The 14,416-nt window shown below is 42.4% G+C and overlaps 1 protein-coding gene across 2 annotated transcripts in view; it reads left to right on the top strand.

Moving 5' to 3' along the window:
* Positions 1-14,416, top strand: part of PI4KA (phosphatidylinositol 4-kinase alpha) — a 147,499-nt gene that overhangs the window by 17,269 nt on the left and 115,814 nt on the right. The window lies entirely within an intron of this gene.

Genomic DNA, 14,416 nt, shown 5'->3' with positions numbered 1-14,416 from the left:
ATTCCAGTCCTCAGGCTTCCACTTCTTTCCAATCAATGCCCTCACTTTACAGCACACAACCTGCAAGGTTTTATTTGTGTTTATATTTTGTGTAGATGAAGTAGAGCAATATGTAGTACCTTGTTTCTAGTTTCTTTCCCTTAGTATATTTCCTTTTTTTTTTTTAACCCTTAATATGGAGGATTATTAATATATTACTGTATACTACTGTATAAATCCATAATTTCTTTGGTTGTATGTTTGCCTATTAACATCTTATAACTTTTGTTTTTAAGATTTATTTTATTTATTTCCCCCCCTTGTCTGCGCTTTGTGTCCATTCACTGTGTGTTCTTCTGTTTCTGCTTGTATTCTCATTAGGTAGCTCCAGGAACCTATCCTGGGACCTTCTGGAGTGGGAGACAGGTGATTACTCTCTTGCACCTCCTCAACTCCCTGTTCTGCTTATGTCTTCTTTTTTTCTCTCCTCTGTGTGTCTTGTTGTGTCATCTTGCTGCGTCAGCTATCTGCATCGGCCGGCACTCCTGCGTGGGGCGGCTTTTCTGCACTGGGTAGCATTCCCATGCAGGGCGGCACTCCTGCACGGGGCGGCATTCCCGAGTGGGCCAGCACTCCACATGGGCCAGGTTGCCATGTGGGCGCGCTCGCCCTCACCAGGAGGCCCCAGAAATCGAACCTGGACTCCCATGTGGTAGATGGGAGCCTACTCGCTTGAGCCACATCTTCATTCTCTAGGCTCTATTCTATTAGGCAATATGTCCATCCCTGTGCCAGTGTTACACTATTCTGGCTATTCTTTGTACTAATTTTTTAAATTGGTACAAGTGAGCCTTTTCACTTCGTTGACTTTTTCAATATTGTTTTGGCTCTTCTGTATCCCTTGAATGTCATATAAATTTTAGGATCAACTTGTCAATTTCTGTAAAGACATTAGCTGGAATTTTGATAGGGATTGTATTGAATATCTGGGTCATTTTGGGGAGCATTGTTATCTTAACAGTATTGTCTTCTGATCCACAAACATGAGGTTGTCTCTTCATTTATTTAGGTCTTTGCTCATTTCTTTAATGGTGTTTTGTAGTTTTCAGAGTATAGTTTTATACCTGTTTTGTTAAATTTATTCATTAGCATTTTATCCTTTTTGATGATATTGTAAATTGTTTTCTTAATTTCATTTTGGATTGTTTACTACAAGTATATAGAAATACAATTGATTTTTGTATATTGATATTGTTGTCCTTCAACTTTGCTTGTAGTTTTTTAGTGGATTTCTTAGGATTTTCTGCATATGAGATGATGTCATCTACAAAGAGATAGTTCTACATCATTTTTTTTTTTAAGATTTTTAAAATTTATTTTACCTCCTTGCCCTCCTCCCACCCTACTGTTTTTGCTCTCTGTGTTGTCTTCTCATTTTCTCTCCTCAAGGATTCACTGGGATTCGATCCTGGAGACTGCTGATGGGGAAAGAGGTTCCCTGTCAATTGTGCCACCTCAGTTCCCGGTTTCTGCTGTGCTTCACCTTGACTTTCCCCTTGGCTCTCTTTTTGATGTGTCGTCATCTTGTTGTGTGACTCACTTGCGTGGGACACTGGCTCACCACGCGGGCACTCATGCAGGCATTGGCTCACCATGTGGGCACTCATGCGGTCACTGGCTTGCTGCGTGGGCATGCTTTCTCTTCTTATTTTTCACCAGGAGGCCCCAGGGATCAAACCCAGGTCCTTCCATATGATGGGCAGAAGCTCTATCACTTGAACCACATCTACTTCCCTACATCTTTTCTAATCTGGGTGCTTCTTATCTAATTTGAGTACCTAGTTGCCCTTTGAAACAGATTCACCACGAAATCAGACCTGTGTGCTTGGGTGTGCTACACCTTCTCAGGCACATGAGCAAGACTCAAGAAATGGTTATTGCCATTTATGTTCTCTAGTTTTGTGACTTTTTTTGTTTTTGTTTTTTAATTTCTCTCCCCCTCTCCCCCCATTATCTGCTCTGTTGTGTCCATTTGCTGTGTGTTGTTCTTTGTCCACTTGCATTCTCGGCAGCACTAGGAATCTGTGTCTCTCTTTTTGTTGCGTCATCTTGCTGCGTCAGCTCTCTGTGTGTGTGGTGGCACTCCTGGGCAGGCTGCACTTTTTTCGCACGGGGTGGCTGTCCTTGTGAGGTGCATTACTTGCACGTAGCAGCACTACACATAGGCCAGCTCACCACATGGGCCAGGAAGCCTTGGGTTTGAACTCTGGACCTCCTATATGGTAGGCGGATGCTCTGTCAGTTGAGCCACATCTGCTTCCTTGTTCTCCAGTATTTGACTCGTTAATTTTACGTACTATTGTAATGTTGCCTATGTTTAACGTGGCAGAAAGCCTTACTAATTGTTCATAAGGCCTTGCACCCATCTGCAAGTAGCCAAAAAGGCATCTTTAATGAAAGCACAATCCAGGGCTGTCTGTGGAGTAGATACTGTTCCACCTCTATTGGTAACTACATTTGCATCGTGTCACAATCACCTTTGTTTCTAATAATATCTGAGTCACTAGAAAATGTCAACTTATGTTCAGTGTTCTCTGATTAAGGAGGTAGGCAGTACATCAAAGATAAATAGAAATGGTTTTAACAAAAAACTACCACTAGTACTTAAAATTTAATCTTCAGTTCTCAGGGAATTTTGTTTCTCTAGAAAGACTCTTCCCAGAGGTTTCAGATAACAAAAGTTTTATACTTTTAAAAATATTTAATTAGCCAGCTTTTGATGCTATTATTGTAGCTTTATTTATTTTGATCAAAGTACCTTACCCATCCCCTTTCTTATGGTTGATTCTTATCTGCAGTTTTCTGCTAGTCATCCAGGCTTGTTATGGCATCTTATTTTGGGGGAGGGGGTGAGTACCAAATTACTTTATTTGATGGAATGGTACAAATGAGAGAACTTGGTGTAGATGGTAACACAAGTTATAGAAAAAGGTAAAAGTAAAACTTTACAACATGTATACATTGCTGGGGTGACCCCAGAAGTCACCTCTGTGTCTTTGGGGAAGCCAGCCTAAGACTCAGCTCTCATCATCACTGTTTTCCAGGGTGCGCTTGTCAAAGATACTCTTTCAAGCCAGAATCAGGGTTTCCCATCTCACACAAGTTGGTTATGTAGTCATTCGCTTCTTTGATGGATTTCCCTGCTTATTCAAGTGATGTGCCTAAATGAAGTCACTCAAGTGGGAATTATTTTTGTCAATGGATAGTTTGTGTCACACATAACACCCTTGTTTTTTTGTTTTTTGTTTTTGTTTTTAAAGATTTATTTTTCTCTCCCCTTCCCCCCCACCCTGGTTGTCTGTTCTCTGTGTCTATTTGCTGTGTCGTCTTCTTTGTCCACTTCTTTTGTTGTCAGCAGCACAGGAATCTGTGTTTCTTTTTTTTGTTGTGTCATCTTGTGTTAGCTCTCCGTGTGTGCGGCACCACTCCTGGGCAGGCTGCACTTTCTTTTGCGCTGGGCGGCTCTCCTTACGGGATGCACCCCCTGCGCGTGGGGCTCCCCTACATGGGGGGCACCCCTGCGTGGCACGGCACTCCTTGTGTGCATCAGCACTGTGCATGGGCCAGCTCCACATGGGTCAAGGAGGCCCAGGGTTTGAACTGCGGACCTCCCATGTGGTAGACGGACGCCCTAACCACTGGGCCAAGTCCGCCGCCCATACACCCTTGTATTCAGCCAGCTCTCCCAGTTGTCACATTCTGGATTCCTGGTATCCTGAAGATTTGGCCTCCTTCATTGGTTCCGCACATCCATAAGTCCCTTGGCATGTTTCCTCTCTTCATGAGATTGGTGAAGAAAATACTTGGCAGAGTTCTTCAAAGCCACATCATCATGGTCAAAGTAGTAAGACAGACAGATGTAAGAGGTATAGGCATAGGCTCCACGTTGATCTGTTGCCTCTTACCCTGGTTGTCATGCTGGTGCATCTGTTAGGGGGTCATGGTGTACAGCTGAAGAAAGGTGACTGTGGGGCCTTGGGGTGGTCATAGGCCATTGAGGGAAGGTGGTGGAGGGCTGACTTGGAGTGGCTGGCTGATGGCGGCAAGTGCCAGGTTCTGTTCAAACACTGTTGAAGCCGGAAACCATGGGGACTCGACGAAGATGTCTTATGATGGCATCTTATTTTCTCCTCGGTTTATCATTTCCTTACCTTGGGAGTCAAGATTCACAGTTATCCACAAAAGGAAAAATAGTGTATGGTCTCACTAATAGAAACTAAATACAATTCGTAAACTCATGGAGTTAGACTATAGAATATAGGTTACTAGGAGATAGAATGTGAGTTGAGAAAAGGGAGCTGATGTTGAAAGTATGTGGAATGTACAGGAAATTGTAAGTGTAGGAAAATGGTTAGAGTTGATGCTAACACATTATAGTGAGCATAATCAACACTGCTGATTTATAAACATGATTGTGGCAGAAAAGGGGTAGTCTGGGTTGGTTAATGTCAGTTAAAAGAAAGCTAGAGGATAATCTAGGGACTGTATAACAGTGATTTCTGTGGTGGATGATGATTGTGGTTAAGGTAGAAATACAAGAATGTTCCTCTATTACAAGGTGTTAAGAATATAGAAATACTTGGGAAAAACACAGTAATTGTACAGGCTATTAATATATATTTAATATATATAGAATATATATTAGGTATTAAATAGTAAATATAGTTTAGACTATAGTTAACAGTATTGTAATATTTTTACTGCTATGGCAAAGAAGGTACTAGATCAGTGCTAAGGGTCAATAATGGGGAGGTATGTGATTTTTTTCCTTTTGGATTAATGAAAACATTCTGAACTGGACAGAGCTGATGACAGCACAACTCTGTGATAAAACTGAGAGCCACTGAGTATACACTTTGGATGGACTGAGCAAGGCAGGGGACATTTAACACAGTGAACCCCAAAATGAGTGATGGGCTGTGGTTGATAGTACAAATATGAGAATGTTCTCTCGTTAACTATAAAAAGTATACAGTACTAATACATGGTAATAATAGGATGATTTGTGTTGGTGATGGGGCGATGTATAGAATCCTATGTGGTATGCATGATTGTTTTGTTAACTTATAATTTATCAAATTTTAAAATGATTTATACCTTATTAATATGTATAAAATAATATGTGTAAAACTGATCTGTTAAAAAATTTAAAAATCATGCTGTATGGTAGGGCAATAGATGAGAATCCTGTATAGTGTGCTGTGTGAGTCAGCCAAAGGTGCTGACTGCAACATACCAGAAATCGGTTGGTTTTTATAAAGTCTATTTTCACGTGTTGGAGCAAGATGGCTGCCAATGTCTATGAGGGTTCAGGTTTCCTGGGTTCCTCTCTTTCTGGGGCTTGTTTCTCTTTCCTCTGTGAGCCTACTTCCCAGGGCTCCAGCTTAAGGCTTCAGTATCAAACTCCAACATCAAAACTCCAACATTAAAAGCCCTCAACTCTGTCCTTGGGAAGTGTGCTCCACCATCTCTGTACCCTGGGGCAGCAAAACTCTCCCAGAACACCTGACAGGAACATCCACCCTCTTCAAGTGCTGAGGCAAACGCACCCTCTCTATAAACATGGTTTAGCATGCAGGAAGCAGGGATCCAAGCCATCAGACAGTAAGATTTTCCACAAGTCTTTCTAACATAACTTCATCTTCAATCCTGATTTACAAGTTCCAAGTTTAGTTAAGTCCTCCAATGGGACACTTTCATCTGGGAGCTTGATTTCCATCTGGGAGCTTGATTTCCAGAGGCTTGGAATTTCCAGAATTAGTTTCTGTTTTCTTTGTGCCTGACAGTTCAGTCCTCAGTATATCTCTCTTGTCTACTGTTTTGCTATAAGCTGCAATCAGAAGCCAAGCCTCATTCTCCAGGTGTACTTTGGAAATATCTTCAGCTAAATACCCAGGCTCACCATTTTCAAATTCTGCCTTCCATGCGACCCCAGGAGTTAAACTTGCTAAGTTCTCTGCGACTTCAAAACACAGATCACTTTTCTTCCAGTTTCTAATAATAGTTTCATCATTACTTCTAAGGTATCATAAAAAGTCATCCATATTGCTATAAACAGTCTCTTCAAAGCAATCTAGGTCCATCAAGCATCTCGTAATTCCTTCAGAAAATACCCCTTAGCCATTTGTAAAACCATTCCAGCATTTCAGTAATTGCAAAAGCACTAACCCACTCTCGGTACCAAACTCTGTATTAATCAGCCAAAGGGGTGCTGATGCAAAATACCAGAAATTGGTTGGTTTTTATAAAGGGTATTTATTTGGGGTGGGAGCTTACAGATACCAGGCCATAAAACATAAGTTACTTCCCTCACCAAAGTCTATTTGGAGCACGATGGCTCCCAACGCCTGTGAGGGTTCAGGCTTCCTGGTTCCTACGTTCCTGGGGCTTGCTTTCCTCTGGGTTCAAGGTTCCTTTCTTCCTGGGGCTGGCTTCTCTTTCCTCTGTGAGCTTACTTTCTGGGCCTTCAGCATCAAACTCCAAAATTAAAACTCCAACATTAAAAGCCCCCAACTTTGTTCTTCGCTATGCCTTTTATCTTTGAGTCCCCACCCACCAAAGGGTGGGGCTCGATGCCCCAATCATAACTTAATCATGTCCAGGTGCAGATCAGATTACAAGCATAATCCAATATTTCTCTTTGGAATTCACCAATTATATCAAACTGCTACATATGCATAATTGTTTTCTAAACACAACTTCTCTAATTTAAAAAAATTTTTGTATAATAGAAAAAACAATTCACAGTTATCGTGTTTGTCTTTTAGTAGCCTTGAGTTAAAATAGTATCAAGAGTACTTTTAAATATCTAATTAGGTTACATTTGTTGCCTCCCTGTGTTGGGGTCATTGGCTTATTGATCTCCTCAAGGTGGTAGGTAGAGCCCTCTGAATCTTTGTTTCAAATGGGAGTAATCCTGACCATCTCTGTCAGATACTGTACTAAGTAATCTTTTATAATGACTGGTTTTACCCCCACCTCCCTGAAAACCCTAAAAACAATTAATTTGATAGTCTGTTGTAAAATTCTGAAGTTATTCAATCTTTTTTTATTCAAAAAAGTATAGTATTAAAGCTTTATTGTGCATTAGGAATTTGATGTCAGTTTCCTCATCTTTAGAATAGTTATCATTAATAATATCTACCTAATGGATTATTGTGGGGATTAAATGACCAGCATTGGGGCATGTGATAAATGCTCAATAAACATTAGTGGTTATTATTGGGAGGATGTCACCCATAGAACTGGTTCTCTTTCATCCGATGTGAGACTACTTCTATAGGACCCAGTTGCAGGTCTTCAGACATCTTTCTTACTGGGGTCCCAGATTCCAAGGGTATTTTCCATCAAACCCTGAAACGAGTGCCAGGCTTTCAGGGCTCTCCATGATTTGATTTCTGCCTTGTGTCATTCACTAGATGTTGTGTCACTTTTATAGTTTTGTAACTTGCAATGGATTGTAAGGCTTGTGAGGGAAGTGTTGTATACTATGCATCATTTCATTTAATTATTCTACCTATCCATCCCTCCGTTTATTCAGTGATGCCACAGATATTTATTCAGCACCACATACATGCCAGACCTGTGCCTGGCACAGATTTTTTGACAAATATCCCACATAGTAAACCCTGCTCTAGGAAGCCTGCATTCTAGTGGTCCTGTTCCTCTTTTCTCTCCTCCTCACCTCATTAAGTGGGTATGTGACATTTGCTCCTTCAGTGCCAGTCTGACACTCAGTTAGGTTTCTAGAATGTAAAATGTGTAGTGTGTACAATGATGAGTAGGACACAGTCCTGTCTGCAAGGAGTTTATGGTTTTAGGGGATAAGACAAATATACAAGTAACTCTAAGCTAAGATAGAAGGAAGGCCATTACCTTGACAAGTACAACCTTCTTTGTGGGGTGTTCAGAGGTGTGATAGGAGAGATCACATTGGGTTGCTTGAATCTGGGAAATTTTCAAGAAGCAGGAGACCTTTGAGATAGGTCTTGAGGGATGGGTAAAAAATTTTTAGGAGAGATTAGGCAGGTTGGATGAAATGTTGCAGGTAGGTGAAAACCATGGAAAAGGCCAAGCAGGGAGAAGTGAGTGTTTTATTAGTGCCTGGGTATGTTAGAGAAGCTGGAGAGGACCTTGGGCACTAGGCTAGGGCTTTGAGTGGTCATTGGACAGTGGGAGCCACTGAAAGGGAATGGACTGAAAGTGGAAATACTGGAGTAGGGAGAGACAGATGACTGAGAGAGGGCGTAGCCAAAAGCCTATTGCCTATGATATACTTAACCTGTCTGGGCCTAGTTGCCTGGCATGAAAAATGAGATGACACCTTACCTGCCACAAAGTGGACATTTGACCAGTTCAGTCTGTGTTACCACTCCCAGTCCTACATCTCCGATTCTGTGTACATTTGGGAGTTGTTAGTGGTCCTCAGACTGAAGTCAAGGTGAATATAATTTCTCTACAGTGCTTGTGTGTGTTCTGTTTTTCTTGATAGAAATTGGGCCAGGGTTAGCTCAGTTTCACATTCCATTTTTTTGCTAATGAAGCAATCTAATAAATATGGTTTCTCTTTACACAGAGCTATGAAATATTTTCAGGACAATTTTGTGAGATTAACCTTGATTCTCCCAGTCTCTTGTTTTGGATGGTATCTTCTTGCATAAGTCTTTACTGGGTCTTCATTGAAACTGTAGTGTCTTAGGGCTGTTTGATATTATTTATGAATTCCAAAAATACATATTGATTATATTTGTGAACTGGTCTTTTCCTCTGGTTGTTATACCCTTTGATTGTATTAAATTCAAAGGTTTTACATTTGCTTGATTAAATCATGATTAGGGCTTTGATTCGACCACATCATTAGGGCAACTCTGAGTGAGTCCCTGCCCCCTTGGTAGGCTATGTAAATGGACACTCACAGAGATGAAGATACATGGGAATAGAGAGCTCCATAGACAGGCAGAGGAGAGAAATTGATCCTGGAGTCTGGGAGAGAGATGAGCCATTTGCCCATAAATTGCAACTGAAGAGACCAGAGCCCTGAGTAGTTAGAAAGGCCAGGCGTGCTTACAGCTGAGATCCTAAGAAACCAGGCCCATGGAGCTTTAAGAGAGAGAGGAAGGCTGAACCTTCACAGACATGGCCCGTCATCTTGCTTAAACATGTGGCAACACAGTTTGGTGATAAAAGTAACCTTGAATTGGACTCTTCAGGACCTTGTAACTGTACGCTTTTACTCCAAATAAATATCCTTTATAAAAACCAACAGATTTCTGGTACTTTGCATCAGCACCCCTTTGGCTGACCAATACAGGCTGGAGTAGCTGTGCCTCTTGTCCCCTGAAAAAGAGAAAAGCTTTTTTACTTGAATTGAGACTTTTGGGGAAATTGTATTTAATTAAAGTAGAAGTTGATGGGGAGTGGTATAGCTTCAGTGGTTGAGTGCCTGCTTCCCATGTACTAAAGTCCTGGGTTCAATCATTGGTACTACCTTAAAAAAAAAGAAAAGTAAATGTTGATTTACTGATGTTAAGATGTTGGAATTAGAGAAGTTGTAGAACCATCATATCCAGAAAACTTCTGCTTAGCCTATTTGACCTAGATTTTCCTTCAGTTTTATGTTACTTCTTTGTTCTTGGATTACCCAGATTCTATTTATTGAAATACTATATGCTCCTCTCTTATTTTCTGAGTTTAAGAGTATAAATATATTATTATCCTTTTGTAAAGATTTGCTTTAATGGCTAAGTTGTTTCTGCTATTTTAAAATTTTTTTATGATTCTGAAGTTATCAATGTTTATTATAGAAAATGTGGGTAATGCAGAAAAGACTAAAGAAGGAAATAAATATTACCTGTAATCTGATTACTTATTTTTATATCTTTCTTGATAGGCAGTTCAAGCTTGAAGTTTTGTTTAATACCTAGTGATCAACTGAATTAATTTTTTATGACTGCTGTAACAAATTACCTCAAACTTAGTGACTTAGAACAAGACAAATGTATTACCTTATATCTCTGTAGGTTAGAAGTCCAACACAGGTCTCACCGGGCTAAAGTCCAGATGACAACAGGGCTGGGTTCCTTTCTGGAGGCTCTGGGGGAGAATCTATTTCCTTGCCTTTTCCAGCTTCTAGAGTACACTGCATTCCTTGGCTGGTGACTGCCTTCAAAGACATCATCAGAGGGTTGAGTCTATCTCACACTGAATCACCTTGACCTCTTCTGCCTCTCTTACTTTTGAGGACCTTTATGATTACTTTGGACTCACCCAGATAATCCAGGATAATCCCCCCATCGGTAGGTCCTTAAATTAATCCCACCTGGGAAATCCCTTTGCCTTGTAAGGTACCATGATCACAGGTTCTGCCTACTAAGTCATAAATGTTCATAAATCACTGAATCATTATATAGATCTCTAAGTTGTTTAATTATTAATTTTTGGTGTAATACCTTTACATTCCCCACCCCCCGATGGCTCCCTTGTGTCTTTGCTTGTCTCTTTGCTTATCGTTTGTGCTTGTTTTGCTTGTTGTCTGCTCTTTGTCTCTCTTCTTTAGGAGGCACCTGGAACTGAATCTGGGACCTCCTTTGTGGGAGGTGGGCGTTCAACTGCTTGAGCCACATCTGTGACCCTCTTCACATTTTAAGCCTATGTATGTGGCTTTTCTTTATATATATGTAATTTTTCTTTTAACTTCATTTTGTACATTTAATAGTTGAAAATAAAAACAACTAAAAAAGAAAAACACAGTTGAATAAAAACATCTATTTCTCAATTAAATGTAGTGTGTATGTACATATTTAAATTTTTACTCCCCACCCCCCTGAGATGGCTCCCTTATCTCTCTGCTCATTGCCTGCACATCTTCTCTAGGAGTCACTGGGAACCGAACCCAGGACCTCCCATGAGGGAGGAAAGTTCCCAACCTCTTGAGCCACTTCTGCTCCCTACTGTTATGGCGTTCTGCTTATGGCTTCCAGCTGGTTGTGGTGTCTTGCTCGTTGTGTTTTCTGCTTGTCTTCTTTAGGAGGCACTGGAACTGAACCTGGCACCTCCCATGTAGGAGACAGGCACCCAATTGCTTGAGCCATATCCACTCTCCTAGACTGATTTCCGAATTGTCACAAATGATTCCTATTTAAATATTTATATTTTTATTTTTTAGATTTTTAAAAATTTATTTCTCATGACTGCATCTATCCTTATCAGGGGAACCGGGAATCTGTGTTTCTTTTTGTTGCATCATCTTGTTGTGTCAGCTCTCCATGTGTGCGGCGCTGTTCCTGGGCAGGCTGCACTTTCTTTCACGCTGGGAGGCTCTCCTTACAGGGCTCACTCCTTGTGCGTGGGGCTCCCCTATGTGGCGGGCACCCTTACGTGGCAGGCCATTCCTTGTGCGCATCCGCACTGCACTTGGTCCAGCTCCACACGGGTCAAGGAGGCCCAGGGTTTGAACCGCGGGACCTCCCATGTGGTAGGTGGATGACCTATCCATTGGGCCAAGTCTGCTTCCTTAAATATTTTTAATTTAGTGGCAACAGGGAGGAAAATGGAGGAAGGTCTGAACTCAGAGTAGCCCAGAGCACCTCTGGGCATTTGAAATAAAGGTGGGGTGCCAAGTGCAGAGCCTGGTTCTTCTACTCCAGAAGAGACAAGGATAGTGAAAGCTGTACTGCCTTCAGATTTTTCAAGCAGGTAGGGTGACAGCTCATAGACAGTCAGTTTAGACATGTTCATGATGCTGAAATTTCATTCTGGAATGTTGTCAGAGCCCTTATCCTTGGCCTACCCTGTGTATCAGTTTCCAGGTAAGAGTGTAATATCTAAAAAACAAAGGAACAAACAAAAACCAATCCAAGCTGAAAAACCCTGCCCTGAGAGGGGAAATCCAGTTCCCATAGTTTACAGAAAAGAGGCGGCCTTGGATTTAGCTTTCTTTCTGGCCTAGGGCGCAAGTACCAGGATGGGTGGTGTATTAGCCAAAGGGGTGCTGATGCAAAATACCAGAAATTGTTTTTTTTTAAGATTTTTTAAAAATTTATTTCTCTCCCCTTACCCTCCCCGCCACCCCAGTTGTCTGTTCCCTGTGTCTATTTGCTGCGTGTTCTTTTTGTCTGCTTCCGTTGTTGTCAGCAGCACGGGAATCTGTGGTTTTTTTGTTGCGTCATATTGTTGTATCAGCTCTCCGTGTGCGCGGCGCCATTCCTGGGCAGACTGCACTTTCTTTCACTCTGGGCGGTTCTCCTTACAGGGTGCACTCCTTGCGGGTGGGGCTCCCCTACACAGGGGACACCCCTGCGTGGCACGGCACTCCTTGTGTGCATCAGCACTGTGCGTGGGCCAGCTCCACATGGGCACGGAAGCCCGGGGTTTGAACCGCGGACCTCCCATTGGTAGATGGACGCCCTAACCACTGGGCCAAGTCTGCTTCCATGGTTGGTTTTTATAAAGGGTATTTATTTGGGGTAGGAGCTTACAGATACCAGGCCATAAAGCGTAACTTACTTCCCTCACCAAAGTCTATTTTCACTTGTTGGAGCAAGATAGCTGCTGATGTCTGTGAGGGTTCAGGCTTCCTGGGTTCCTCTGGGCTCAGCTCCTCTGTTTTCTCCACAAGGTCAGCTGTAGACTACGAGGCTCTTTAAGGCTTTGCCTCTCTCCACAAGGTCAGCTCTAGACTATCAGGTGAACAGCTCTCCTCTTTTCCTGGGGCTCCAGGTTAAGACTTAAGCATCAAACTCCACCATCCAACATCAAAACTCCAACATTAAGAACCCTCAACTGTATCCTTTGCCGTGCCTTTTATCTCTGAGTCCCCAACCACCGAGGGGTGGGGACTCAATGCCCTAATGACATGACCTAATCAAAGCCCTAATCATAACTCAGTCATGCCCAGGTAAAGACCAGATTACAAACATAATCCAATATCTGTTTTTGGAATTCATAACCATACAGGTGGGTAGAAGCCCCCCAAATAGGGGAGAGTCAGGATTGAAAGAGAAGAACGTGTTACACCAGTCACAGTGGAGTCTGGCTAAGAACTAAGATGGCAGGGACAGTGAGCATGTCTTTTTGTCTCCCCTTTCATCCACACCCCCAATGTAGAAGGTGGGGATACAAAGATAGTAACACGATTTGTGTCCTTAAGGAGCTTATAGTTCAAGTAAGTACATGAATAATTGTGGCATCAATAGTGTGCTAGCTCTTCAAATCCATGAAGACAGCAACCATCTTTACCTTTAACCTGATTGTCTCCAGGCTAAACATTCCATTTCTTTTTTTTTTTTTTAAGATTTATTTATTTAATTAATTCCCCCCCTCCCCTGGTTGTCTGTGTCTATTTGCTATGTCTTGTTTCTTTGTCCGCTTCTGTTGTCGTCAGCGACACGGGAAGTGTGGGCAGTGCCATTCCTGGGCAGGCTGCACTTTCTTCCGCACTGGGCGGCTCTCCTTACGGGTGTACTCCTTGCGCGTGGGGCTCCCCTACGCAGGGGACACCCCTGCGTGGGGCGGCACTCCTTGCGCGCATCAGCACTGAGCATGGGCCAGCTCCACACGGGTCAAGGAGGCCTGGGGTTTGAACCGCGGATCTCCCATGTGGTAGACGGACGCCCTAACCACTGGGCCAAGTCCATTTCCCAACATTCCATTTCTTTAGCTGGTTCTTGTATGGAATGTTTCTAGACCCCAAATCATCCTGGACGTTCTTCTTTGAATGCTTTCTACTATAGCAATATTAAAAGGTGCCCAAGAGGCATCTAAAACAATGTTTCCCTCACTTCTGCCTCACCCCCATCATCGAATGCTATAATCTCTTTGTTCAGAACACACCCTGACTTGGTCTGTTTATCTCCCTTCTAAGACACTGTCCATCCGGCTCAGAGCCATCTTTGCCTGGTCTACTGACTGGCCTCTGCTTTCAGTCTTGTCCTTCAAAGTCTACTGTCCTTGCAGCAGCCAGAGGGATTCTTCTGAGCCTCCAGTCCCCTCTTTAAAGCCTCTTTGTGCACACCAGCATTGTTATTGGATTACAGTACACACTCCTGATCTGGCCTGCATTGCCCTTGGCCTTCCAGGTCTCTTCTCACTTTTCCAGTGTGCTGCTGGCTGCAGTGGCCTCTGCCTGGAATGTTCTGTCCCAATTTGGCCTGGCTGATTCCTTAACCAGATCCCAATTTAATAGGTATCTCTTTGAAAGTAGTGTTCCAGGTGCTGTGTGTCTTTGATATTTATCTGATTTATCCCCAGCAGAGGTCCTTGTCTGCCCTGTTGACTCCGCATCCACAGCACCTGGAATAGTGTTTAGCGTGGAGTAGTTGCCTAGTAAATGGAGAATGAATTAAAGGCATATTAACTCGTTGGATTGTATAGCCATTTG

The sequence above is a fragment of the Dasypus novemcinctus genome, chromosome 19 (genome assembly GCF_030445035.2).
Source record: "Dasypus novemcinctus isolate mDasNov1 chromosome 19, mDasNov1.1.hap2, whole genome shotgun sequence".
Classification (NCBI taxonomy): domain Eukaryota; kingdom Metazoa; phylum Chordata; class Mammalia; order Cingulata; family Dasypodidae; genus Dasypus; species Dasypus novemcinctus.
The sequence above is the reverse complement of the archived record's forward strand: the minus strand, read 5'-3'. Positions and strand labels throughout refer to the sequence as shown.